At 35.2% G+C, this 13,238-nt stretch overlaps 1 protein-coding gene across 4 annotated transcripts in view; it reads right to left on the reverse strand.

Annotated features, from left to right (window-relative positions):
- The window catches only part of LOC123311467 (protein still life, isoforms C/SIF type 2-like), a 68,372-nt gene that overhangs the window by 44,736 nt on the left and 10,398 nt on the right, over positions 1-13,238 (reverse strand). The gene's annotated exons all lie outside the window — the stretch shown is intronic.

Here is a 13,238-nt window from a genome sequence, read left to right on the forward strand (position 1 = left end):
AGCTTGCTTGTGCGTAATTAGAGGTTCTTCACTGAATTTTCTTGTGAAAATCCAAGTTTTGGGATAAAGTGAGATCGTCTATTGTTTCAATATTGCTAGTTTGTTTGTTGGAATAGCAATATTACCCTTGTGGGGATTAAACACGTACTTCTGCTACGACGAGGAGCATTCAATTTTAAAGGCCGCCTAACAACTTGAGGCCTTTTTCTTTTCCTGTCTACGTATGTTTTCATCTTCTAATTTCCTTCTGCGAGTATAAGAGTTTTGTGGATTTTGGATCGTCCCGTTTGAACGGAACATCGGAAATATCGTAGTTTCAATCTGAAGGAAAAAGGAGGAAAACAACTTGAGGAGGATTTTCGACATCGTGGATTGGTTGAGATCTTTGAATTGGTAATTTCATCGTTGGGATCTTCGAATTGGTAATTTCATCATTCGATTGGAAATTCCTGGTATGTACATAGAATTTTTCTGACATTGACGTCAAGGAAGCCATTTGTGAAAAGTGGACATATTGTTCATGTGACATCTGAATTTACGTCTTTCTCATATTAATTTGATCAAGTCAATCAATTATGGTCACTTTTTGAAATAATAATAGGGAGTTTAGATATTTGTCCTTACATTCATTCAGGAAATTTCAGATTTAATTTTATTCCATGCATAGACTGTTTACTGTTAGAGTGAATTTGAAAAGACAATATCTCAATATACAGTGAACTCTCGATAAGTCGAACATCGGTAAGTCGAACTCTTTGATAAGTCGAACTGTTTCTCCGGTCCCGATTCATGCGTATCTCACCCTGTGTAATTTCACCTCAATGAGTCGAACAGTGTTCTAGGGACTAGAGAGACTAATAGATGAGTCGAACTGCTAGAAAGGCTCTGCGAAAATCTCCACCTCTATGAGTCGTACTCCTGACCACCATCGCCTCAATGAGTCGAACTATTTGATCTAAAGAATGAAAGCTAAAAGGATTACGCAAACCAATCACCACATGTGGCAGCTATCATAATGTGTTTTTCAACCGCTTAGGACATTTGTTCCATTAATTCCTTATTTGTTTATAAAGCCGTCGTGTGGTTCTCGTTGACTAACGATGATCATTATTATCTCAAGTTTTTCCCTCAATGAGTCGAACTCCCACCTCAATAACTCGAACGTTTGGTGAGCCAAACTATAGATAAGTCGAACAGTTTTTTGTGGTCCCTGGGAGTTCGACTTATCGAGAGTCCACTGTATATATATATATATATATTTATTCCATCTATAAGCATTTTCACAAGGCAAGTACATTTAATAGGGTATATTTGTAAGTAAATAATACGTAACAATATATAATACATAAATACATAAGTATTTATAAGTACATAATACATTATTTTCCATCTTTAATAAATTTATGAACTGAAGTGAAATTCTGGTAGAACTGTTACCTAATTGTTATATAGTGTGTACCATAATTTGTTCGAAAGTATTTTGGGAACTACGCTTGATCAAGCATAGGGAAAAGTGTTTGTACATCAGGATCATAATCATTCAGAAAACAATAATTGTCAGAACAGACAGAATATCGCTTTATTATTTCTATAATTTTTGAAATTACTCTTTTCATGAGATATTGGACTTTGTTTACTTACCTTTTTTTTGATCGTCATTTACATTACTCTTTCAAAAGATACTCAACTTGATTTGGTTACCTTTTCTTTAATAGTCATTTACGTTCTATTTTATCTGTTTCGGAGTTTACGTATTTGGCCGAAGCAGTATTCATTAGTTTTTTTTTTTTGTGAATTTATGATTTTAGGATAATCCGTTCACCTTCGTTTTTTTTTTGCTTTGGATCGCTAGGAAAAAAAAATAAATACGTTGGCGCCCTATTCCATCAAACTGAACTCACCCCACTCACTTTTTTTTTTTGGGCGTTATAAATTTTGGCGCCCAACGTGGGGCCATTCTGTGTTTAGCTTGAATACTTGCTTGGAAAATTAGTTTTTATAATTTTTTTTGAGGAAGTATTGTATTCAAGATGTCAGGGAAAATAGTTGTTAACAGATTAAATCAGGCACAGTTAACATATTTGTTGGCTATAAGAGGTTTGCCAACGGGAACAGTTGATAGTATGCGCAAAAGTCTGTCTAGGGCGATGAAACTAGAAAAGGAAGGATCGTCAATATCCTATCCTAATTACCCGTTCACTTTTGAGGAAGATAAAGCAGCTATTGATGAGGTCATCGCGAAGGTAGAAGGTAGTATTGCTGGTTCGGAGTCCTTGACGGTGAGGAGTGGACGTTATGTGGTGAATGGTACACGTTTGAGATACGCATTGATTAGATTGGATCATATAAATGCAAAGTCACCTGAAGAGGAGGCGTATAGAAGGGAAGTTTTTGCAAAAGTTCTCAGTTTACTGGATCGGCTTGAGGAGAAGACAAATGTTGCATCAGGATCACCAATGAAACCGCTCAACCAGGAAGGCACTGACACTGAAGATGATGATTCTTTAGAGGGAGTTGATGAACAGAATTTGGCAAGTTCGACTCCACGTGTACCGGTAACACGGGTTATGGAAACAACTTTTGGTCAAGTGAAAGCAATTCCAGTTTACAAATGGGGTTTACAATTTTCAGGCGAAAAACAGGGAATGTCTGTCCATGCATTCTTACAGCGAGTTGAGGAGTTATGCGAGGCAAGAGGAGTGACCAAATCTGAGGTACTGAGGTCGGCTGTGGATTTGTTGAGTGGCAGAGCGTTAATCTGGTTTAGAGCTATCAAGGACACGATAGTGGACTGGGATTCTTTTGTTGAGAACTTGAGAGCCGAATTTGAACCCTTCAACTACGATGAAAAGCTCTTAGAAGAAATTCGAAAACGTACTCAGGGTAAGGAAGAACCTATTGGCATATATTTGGCTACTATGAAATCATTCTTTAATCGTTTACGATCACCCCCAACAGAACAACAACAAATTAGGACAGTTTTGAGGAATATTCTCCCCTTTTTCCAGACCCAATTAGCTTTGGTGAGTGTAGATTCTTATGTGGAATTGAAGAGGTTATGTCGTCAATTGGAGGAACGGCGCGAGTATGTCGAATCTTTCGCTCCGCCAGCCAGAAGGTCTCAGTCTTGCCTCGAGCCTGACTTAGCATATGCAAGCATCGGAGAAGGTATTGAAGAAATGCAACTTGTAGGACCTCAGCCTTCATCTGGGTCTAAATGCGAAAAACCGGTAAGCTGCTATAATTGTGGTAAACTAGGACATAGAGCGATAGGATGTGCTGCACCGAAGACTATGCGTTGCTACAAATGCAATCAGGTAGGGTATACCATCAGAACTTGTCCCAAATGCAATTTGTCGGGAAACAGATCGAGTCGTTGATTGCGGGACCACTTCCAACGACTGTTTGACCTGAAGGTCCTATTGATAAACTTCGTCCTATACTAAATTATGTACTAGATAGCGTACATGGAGACGAGAGACCATATCTACGGTTGTCAATTTATGGAAAGGAATTTCTTGGTCTGCTTGATTCTGGTGCATCCCGAACAATAATTAACGGAGAGTGTTGGTCGATTCTTCAAAAATTGGGAGTAACTCTGGATTCTCGAAAAGAGGTTACATGTACTGTAGCTAATGGACAGGTTTGCTCAAGCATTGGAAGCTGCAGGTTACCGATGAAAGTTAAGGACAAAGTAGTGTTGATGGAGGTTTTGATAATGTTAGAGTTACCTCGGATGATATTGCTCGGAGCAGACTTTTGGAAAGCTTTAGGTATAGTTCCCAATTTGCGAGATAGTGAATGGTTCTTTTCAGCTGACGAAGTTGATGTTGCCACTGTAGATACCTACTTGGATGAGGATCAGAAGAGGAAATTGGACGAATTGGTCGATAGAAATTCTGGTGTGATGGGAGATGATGCTATCGGTTGTACGAATGTAGTCGAGCATGAAATTTTAGTAGATGGACCACCTATCAAACAGAGGTACTACCCAGTATCTCCTGTACTTCAAAAACATATTGACGAGCAGTTGAATGATATGTTGCAGCAAGGAATTGTAGAAAAAAGTTTCAGCCCCTGGTCATCCCCAATAATTATGGTTAAAAAGAAAGATGGTACATACAGATTCTGCGTGGACTATCGGAAGGTAAATGCAGTTACGAAAAAGGATAGTTATCCTCTACCCTATATATCTAATACCTTAGATAAATTACGAAATGCGAAGTACATAAGTTCTTTAGATGTAAAGAGTGCATTCTGGCAAGTTCCAGTCAAAGAAGAATCCCGCCAGTACACTGCATTCACAGTTCCGAATAGGGGACTATTTCAATTTCGAAGGATGCCATTTGGATTAAGTAATAGCCCAGCAACTTGGCAAAGACTGATGGATGTTGTGCTTGGGAGCGACCTTGAACCGTACGTTTTCTTTTATCTAGATGATATCATCATTGTTACAGAAGACTTCGAGAAACACCTTTATATACTTGAAGAAGTATTCCGTAGACTGCATGAGGCAGGACTCACAGTTTCTAGAGATAAGTGTAAGTTTTGCAGGAGTGAAATGAAGTATTTGGGATATGTGGTGAATAGTCATGGTCTCCAAGTTGATTCAGAGAAGGTTAAAGCAATGGTGGAGATTGCGACCCCTCGTAATGTCAAGGATGTACGTAGCTTAGTTGGAACCTTTTCATGGTATCGTAGATTCATACCTAATTTTTCTGAGCTCATTTCGCCTCTCTATTAAAGAGAGGTAGCAAATTTCAGTGGACAGCAGAATGCGAGAAATCGTTCAGCTTGTTGAAGGAAAAACTTGTGTCTGCACCAATTATGAGCTGCCCTAACTACGATTTGCCTTTTCAAGTCCAAACCGACGCGTCAGGATATGGATTGCGTGCTGTATTGAGCCAACCTGATCCCGAAGGAGGTGAGAGGGTGATATGCTACATCAGTCGTTCTCTAACGAGACAGGAACAGAATTTCTCGACAACAGAGAGGGAATGTTTGGCAGTTCTGTGGGCTCTGGAAAAGCTGCGTCCGTATATTGAAGGGATAAAAGTCGAGGTGATCACCGATCATTACTGCTTGGTTTGGCTTCAGAATATTAAAGCTGTGTCTGGTCGTCTTGCAAGGTGGATTGTACGACTGCAACAGTTTGAATTTAGTGTCACGCATCGTAAGGGCTCTGACCACCATGTCCCCGATCTTTTGTCACGCTCTGTACCTAAGTTAGATATGGTAACCTCCGATGATTTTGGAAATATAGTTGACCCATGGTATTTGAGAATGTTGGGTAACGTTAAGAACCGTCCAGAAAAATTTCCCACCTGGAGAGTTCATCATAATTTTCTATATAAACATTTGGGATCACCTGGGAACGATTTGAGTGAAAATCCGTGGAAGTTGGTTGTACCTGAGCAACTGAGAATGAGGGTTATTCAGGATATGCATGATTCTTGCACGTCGGGTCATATGGGAGTGTTTAAGACTCATTCTCGGTTGTGCGAAAGATATTTCTGGCCAAAATCTCGCTCGGACGTGGCTCGATATATCAGAAATTGTCAGATTTGTTTGAGATATAAGGTAGATTCGAAAAAGCCTGCTGGTTTAATGGCATCACATCATCCTGAATCGTCAAAGCCTTGGGAGGTTGTTTGTTCGGATCTGATAGGTCCTCTTCCTAGGTCTAAAAGAGGAAATTCTTATATATTTGTCGTCACTGATTACTTCAGTAAATTCTGCCTAACTTTTCCTATGAGAAAGGCTACGTCTGCGGCGATATGTAGAGCATTAGAGGAGGGTGTATTTTTAATTTTCGGTGTTCCACGGCTCATAATTTCTGATAATGGTCCCCAATATAAGAAGGAATATCCGAAATTGTTAGAAAAATATAAAATTCGTGCTAAGTTCAATGCGAATTTCCATCCTCAAGCAAACCCCACTGAAAGATATAATAGAACTCTGAAGTTTCTTCTTTCAGCATATGCTTCTGATAATCATCAGAGATGGGACGAGAATTTAGCTGAGCTCACCTGTGCTATGAGGACTTCTAGAAACGAGACCACGAAATACACACCTTATTTTGTGAACTTTGGTAAAACGATGATGTTGTCTGGAGACGATTATAATATTGCTCTGCAAGGAGATTCTGCTGTTGATTCGTCCGAAGAAACGAGGTCCAAGGGATTCCAGAGGATTTTTAATGAGCTAAAGGGTCGACTAAAATCAGCTGCTGAGAGGAATGCTCATTATTACAATTTGAGAAGAAGGAATGAGGAGTTTATTGTTCACCAACCCGTCTATAGAAGAACTTTTGTACTTTCTGATGCTAGTAAGCATTTCACGAAGAAATTAGCCCCAAAATGGATAGGTCCGTTTCTAATTGCTAAAAGGTTATCACCTTGGACATACCGATTGGAGGACAGAGCTGGCAATGATAAAGGAGTTTGGCATGTAAAGGACCTCAAGTCTGACCCAACCGATAAAGACGACTAAAGTAGTCAATTCTAAGATTTATTAGGTGTTTTTGTTTTCTTTTCTGTGTTTGTTGTGAAATTTTGGGAAAATTTCTTGACGAAGGGGGAGAATTTATAACGTGTCGAATTTCCCCTTGAATATTTCAGCAACTCCAAAAATTTTCACTGTGTTTCATGAGTTGCCTATAAACCATATTTCCTCAATATTTTCATTTGCCTAATTAAGTTTTTATCAAACATCCAACATGTGTTCGGACCCGTTCTAAAATATTCATTCACGGCGTTTCTTTGAGAGAAAATCATCGATTGTTACTTCGAATAGCTTGCTTGTGCGTAATTAGAGGTTCTTCACTGAATTTTCTTGTGAAAATCCAAGTTTTGGGATAAAGTGAGATCGTCTATTGTTTCAATATTGCTAGTTTGTTTGTTGGAATAGCAATATTACCCTTGTGGGGATTAAACACGTACTTCTGCTACGACGAGGAGCATTCAATTTTAAAGGCCGCCTAACAACTTGAGGCCTTTTTCTTTTCCTGTCTACGTATGTTTTCATCTTCTAATTTCCTTCTGCGAGTATAAGAGTTTTGTGGATTTTGAATCGTCCCGTTTGAACGGAACATCGGAAATATCGTAGTTTCAATCTGAAGGAAAAAGGAGGAAAACAACTTGAGGAGGATTTTCGACATCGTGGATTGGTTGAGATCTTTGAATTGGTAATTTCATCGTTGGGATCTTCGAATTGGTAATTTCATCATTCGATTGGAAATTCCTGGTATGTACATAGAATTTTTCTGACATTGACGTCAAGGAAGCCATTTGTGAAAAGTGGACATATTGTTCATGTGACATCTGAATTTACGTCTTTCTCATATTAATTTGATCAAGTCAATCAATTATGGTCACTTTTTGAAATAATAATAGGGAGTTTAGATATTTGTCCTTACATTCATTCAGGAAATTTCAGATTTAATTTTATTCCATGCATAGACTGTTTACTGTTAGAGTGAATTTGAAAAGACAATATCTCAATATATATATACATATTTATTCCATCTATAAGCATTTTCACAAGACAAGTACATTTAATAGGGTATATTTGTAAGTAAATAATACGTAACAATATATAATACATAAATACATAAGTATTTATAAGTACATAATACCTTATTTTCCATCTTTAATAAATTTATGAACTGAAGTGAAATTCTGGTAGAACTGTTACCTAATTGTTATATAGTGTGTACCATAATTTGTTCGAAAGTATTTTGGGAACTACGCTTGATCAAGCATAGGGAAAAGTGTTTGTACATCAGGATCATAATCATTCAGAAAACAATAATTGTCAGAACAGACAGAATATCGCTTTATTATTTCTATAAATTTTGAAATTACACCTTTCATGAGATATTGGACTTTGTTTACTTACCTTTTTTTTGATCGTCATTTACATTACTCTTTCAAAAGATACTCAACTTGATTTGGTTACCTTTTCTTTAATAGTCATTTACGTTCTATTTTATCTGTTTCGGAGTTTACGTATTTGGCCGAAGCAGTATTCATTAGTTTTTTTTTTTTTTTTTGTGAATTTATGATTTTAGGATAATCCGTTCACCTTCGTTTTTTTTTGCGTTGGATCGCTAGGAAAAAAAAAATAAATACGTTGGCGCCCTATTCCATCAAACTGAACTCACCCCATCTCCACTGTAAGCAAACCGAGGTGTTCCTAGCGTTTCCTTCCGTTTTTTTTTTTGTTTGTTCTTTCAAAAGTTAAGATAGTTGAACTTTTTTTTTTTGGGCGTTATGATCTCAGCCATAACTTAATTTTCCTCGATCCAAAATACGAGATAATTATGAAAAATAGCAAATAAATGATAATTATCAGGACTTCATGCAATGATTTGGTACTTTTTTGCTTTTCCATTAAGGGTTGAATTTCCTCTTGTTTCTTCTTCAATTTGTGTATTTGGTCCAATGAAAAATCTTCAAGTTTTATTTTGAATGCAGTTAGGGTTGTTGCATTCAACTCGGCAGCAATTTGAGGAAGGTACATTGGTTCTCCCTTCAAGATTTCCTTGTCGTTGTAGGAAGTTTCCCTTCAGTGTGCTGACGTCGGTTCTTCTACATACTGTGCGAATTTTCATTCCAGTTGGAGCTAATATGACGAATCTTCCATTACCAATCTGCTGGACAACGTTCTTGCTAGTTTCCACAGGGTGATTTTGGCAGGAACCAGTGGATTTTTGGAGTTGCAGTAGCTGGAACAGGCAATCTTCTACTTCTGACCCATTATTGAGTTTGTCGTTTTCACAGTAATATAGTGGGTGTAAATCAATACAAGGCGAAGAGGCGCATTGATACCATTTTTCATTGCTTGCCAGATAGGTATTTTTGGGAATAGTAATAGTGTTGTTTATAGTTGGGATTGAAAATAAATGGTAATGAGAAAAAGGTTCGGGGTGTACAATAGGAAAATGAAGAACGAAAACAATTCTGAATTCAACAAAATATGCATCTACTTTTATCAATTCATAAAATCTGTGATATTCTCTCTCGTCGACGAATATCAGATTACTTGAACCATATAAATTTTTTGTTTTATTGATATTTGAATATAATTCGGAAAATTTAATAATGCTATGATGCAATATTCCGAGTCTGGAAAAACTAATGGCGTTTTCAATTTCATCGATTAATTCTATAATAATATTGATAGATATTCCGATTTGGTCCATGAGATTTTTAATCTGAATATACATATAAAAGTTATCACTTAATTGATCAAATTTTCCTGAAATTCCTTCAAGTTGGGAAGCAATTGTTTTTTGATTATTTCTGAGGACAAAAATAGTTTTATTGAAATTTTCGATTACTTCACCGGTTAATGAAATACCTGCATTTAAATTGAACATAATATCCTTCTGATTATTTTGAAGTTCTTTTAATGCCGATTCATAATGTAATGCGTCATTTGCATCTAAATTACCAGTAATATTTTTTATTATGGTTCCCAATCCATCAATAATTCCTCTTTTTGATCTTCCCATTGGTATCAAACTTTTCAATTTTTGTTTTGCTGAGCTTAATTGATATTCATAAAACATTTTATGATTTTCCAATTTTGTACGAAACACGGAACTTGAAGTATTTAAAATAGTACTAGATACTGTCTTATAATGAAATACTAAATATTTTAACTGTGTGGAGATGGGTTGAAGGTCATAGTAATGTATGAAACTGTGAAATTTGCTTCTAACTTTCGCTTTCCCTAGGAGAATTAGAAGGACTCCCGGATTGTCCTTCAGGTTTATTATTTGAATGTCCTGTGCTGTCACCAGAATCATTAGGATTAGCCTGAAAAAGTTTCTTAGATTTAGTTTTAGGTTTTTTGAGATTTTGTTTGTGCAAAATTTTCTTATCACTAAAGATTTCATTGCACTTCAATAATTTGAAAGCGGATTGTTTAAATGTTTTTCTGAGAATTTCGCATATTTCTTTATAATAATTATCTTTTTTGAAATACAAAGCGTAAAGAATATTAGGTCTTAAGTATGTTTTGAAGAAGTCAATAATTTCCCTTTTCAAATCGTTAGTAGAAATTTGAACAAAAATTCTTTGTTTGCTCGAAAAAAATTTTTTTATTCTAACCTCCACCGGGGAATGAAAAACAAATTCAAAAACTATTTGATTGTCAAAAATATTTAAAATTTTTTCAGAAATGGGGACTTTTTGAATTGGATTTTCGTGATTGGAATGTATAGTGTTACCATCCGATTCGTACTGATTTTCAATGTTCTTGGAATTGATTAAATCGTCTTGAGATAAGTAATGAATGTTAATATTTATAGTGGAATTTGCAAAAATATAGTTAATCATGCTGAATATTTTTCTCCATTCTAGTCCATCCAAACCACACGAAATTTTTGGTAATGCTAAGGATTTAACATTTTGTTTTTGACACAATTCTTTGAGATTGGAAAGTGATTCGAATACTGTTTCATATCGTGGTTTATGGTAATAAAATTCCTTAGTTATTAAGTAATAAATTTTTCTTTTGTTGTGTGAAATTTTAGCAACTTCTCCAGTTCTTTTATTCTAAGATTTGAGTTCTTGAACTTTACCGAATTTTTCTTTGAAATCAAGTGCAATACCCTTATTCATATAAAAATCTTCAGATACACAATGAGCAAGGGAGAAGGATTCCGGAGCATCAAATAAATTGCCAATTTTTTCGGTCACAGTTGAACAATAATATATTTCATTTGCATTAAAAAGCTTCTCAAATTTCTCGAATGATATCTCCTCAACGTCTGCTTCTTCCAAATTAACAATCATCGACTCGTTATCGTTATTCGTATTTTTCTCGGAAAATTCTTTATTAAATTTCTCCATATAATCAATAAAATCTTTGTTGTGAATCTCGACTCTCGATAGAGCATCTGCATTTGTGTTAGAACTACCTTTTTTGTAAACAATTTCGAAATCAAATTCCTCGAGTTTTAATCTCCATCTTAAAAGCTTACTATTAGGCTCCTTAAGTGACATAAGCCATTGTAATGGTTTATGATCTGTTACGATTTTAAATTTTCTGCCAAAAATGTAAGTTCTAAAGTATTTAGTTGCCCAAACGATAGAGAGTAATTCCTTTTCAATTGTACTGTAATTTTGCTCATTATCATTGAGAGTTCTTGATGCATATGCGACCGGCTTATCGTTACCAATTTTTCCTTGTGATAGGACTGCACCAATGGCAAAATTACTAGCGTCTGTAGTAATAACAAATTCTTTTGAAAAGTCCGGATATTGAAGAATAGGTTCGTTCATTAACAAATTTTTACAGTATTCAAAACAGTTGATAAACGATGTGGGGTGCTCGATTTTTGCGCCTTTTTTCAATCAGGCCGTTAAAGGTTTGGTAATTCTCGCGAAGTCACGGATAAATTTTCTATAATATCCTAATAACCCTAAAAATCCTTTAATTTCTTTTGTTGTTTTAGGTATTGGGTAATTTTTGATAGCTTGAATTTTGTCTGGATTTGGTTTGACTCCATCTGTTGTTACAATATGCTCCAAATAAGCTACTTCCTTTTTTAGAAATTCTGATTTATCTAACTGAATTTTGAAATTGGCCTCTCTGAGCCTTTTGAAAACTTTTGAAAGATTAACAATATGTTCTTGTAATGATGTTGAAAAGACAATTATGTCATCTAGATAGACTAAACAATTTTCAAGTCCTCTGAGTACATTATCCATTACCCTTTGAAAGGTAGAACCCGCATTTTTTAATCCGAATGGCATACGTAGAAATTCGTAGTGGCCATTCTCTACATTGAAAGCTGTTTTAGGAATATCAACAGGATCCATCTCTATTTGGTGAAATCCGCTAGCTAAATCTAGTGTTGTAAAATATTGACATTGGCCGATTTTATCAAGAACATCATTTATATTAGGTATATGATATTTATCGTCAATAGTCTTCTCATTGAGTTTTCGGAAATCTATGACAACTCTCCATTTTTGTTTACCAGATGCATCAGCTTTTTTTGGTACTACCCAAATCGGCGATGACCAAGGTGACTGGCTGGGTCTGATAATACCTTGTTCTAACATAGAATTTATTTGATTTTTAACTTTCTTTTTATGAATAAAAGGATATCTATAAGATTTTGTGTAGACAGGGATATCGTCTTTAGTTTTAATAGAGTGTTTTATCTGATTTGAAAAAGAAAGTAGTTGATTCTCTAACTTAAAGATATCTGGATATTTTCGACATAATTTTAAAATATGACATTTTTCTTCTTCATTCATATGATTGGTTCTAATTAATTCTTCTACGCTTATATATTCTGAATTATTATTAGTTTCCATTTGAAAGATTTCGAAATTATTCTGTATGGAAATTGATTCAATCGGTTTATTTAAAATGAAGATAACATCTTCGTTGGTTTCATTACAAATTTCTACGTTTGCTAGGCCATTTTTAGAACAAGTTACAATCTCAGAAATTTCACAAGATTGAATAATTTGTTTCGGTATTATCACGTCACCGGATAGGTGTTTGATTGGAATTTTAGCAATGATTCTAGAATTCGCATCAATTTTAATTTTGAATGGAGCTTTATTTGCTGATTCTTGATATTTTATTGGCATTGTTGAAAAAGGAGTGTTGAGCTTAGAACTATGAAAATTAAGAGACGCATCCAATAGTTTTAGATTATCTAATCCAATTAAACCGTCATAAATATTATGAAACTTGAATAGATAGAATTTGAAATTTTCATTATGTCTATTAAACTCAGCAAATATAGGAATATTGGCACAAAATTGATGATGAGAGGTTTGATGGACTGTTGAGACAGTGAATGGTTCTTTGAATATGAAATTTGAATAATATTTTTTAGCTAAATCTGGATTAATGAAAGCTTTTATTGATCCTGTATCGATTAGTAATTTAAGAGAGGGATTTTTAATTTCTATATAAGGTAATTCGCATTTACCATTAGAAACATAAAATTCTATTATGTGCTGTGGGTCTGAAATTGAACGTTCCGAAAATTTTGTTCGTAATCTTCAGCAACTCGTCATTTTTGAATTCTTCTTTAGAGCTGTGAGGATTATTATGATACTCGGTATTAAAAAGCTCTTCACTTATAAAATTTGGTTTCTGAGGAAAGGATTGATTTTGCCTGTTTGTAAAATATCTATTATTTGTTGAGGTACTCATTGGTTGAGTTCTCTGTTTAGTATGATTAGTAGATATACTCATTG

This window comes from Coccinella septempunctata, chromosome 4, assembly GCF_907165205.1.
Source record: "Coccinella septempunctata chromosome 4, icCocSept1.1, whole genome shotgun sequence".
In the NCBI taxonomy this organism is placed as follows: Eukaryota; Metazoa; Arthropoda; class Insecta; order Coleoptera; family Coccinellidae; genus Coccinella; species Coccinella septempunctata.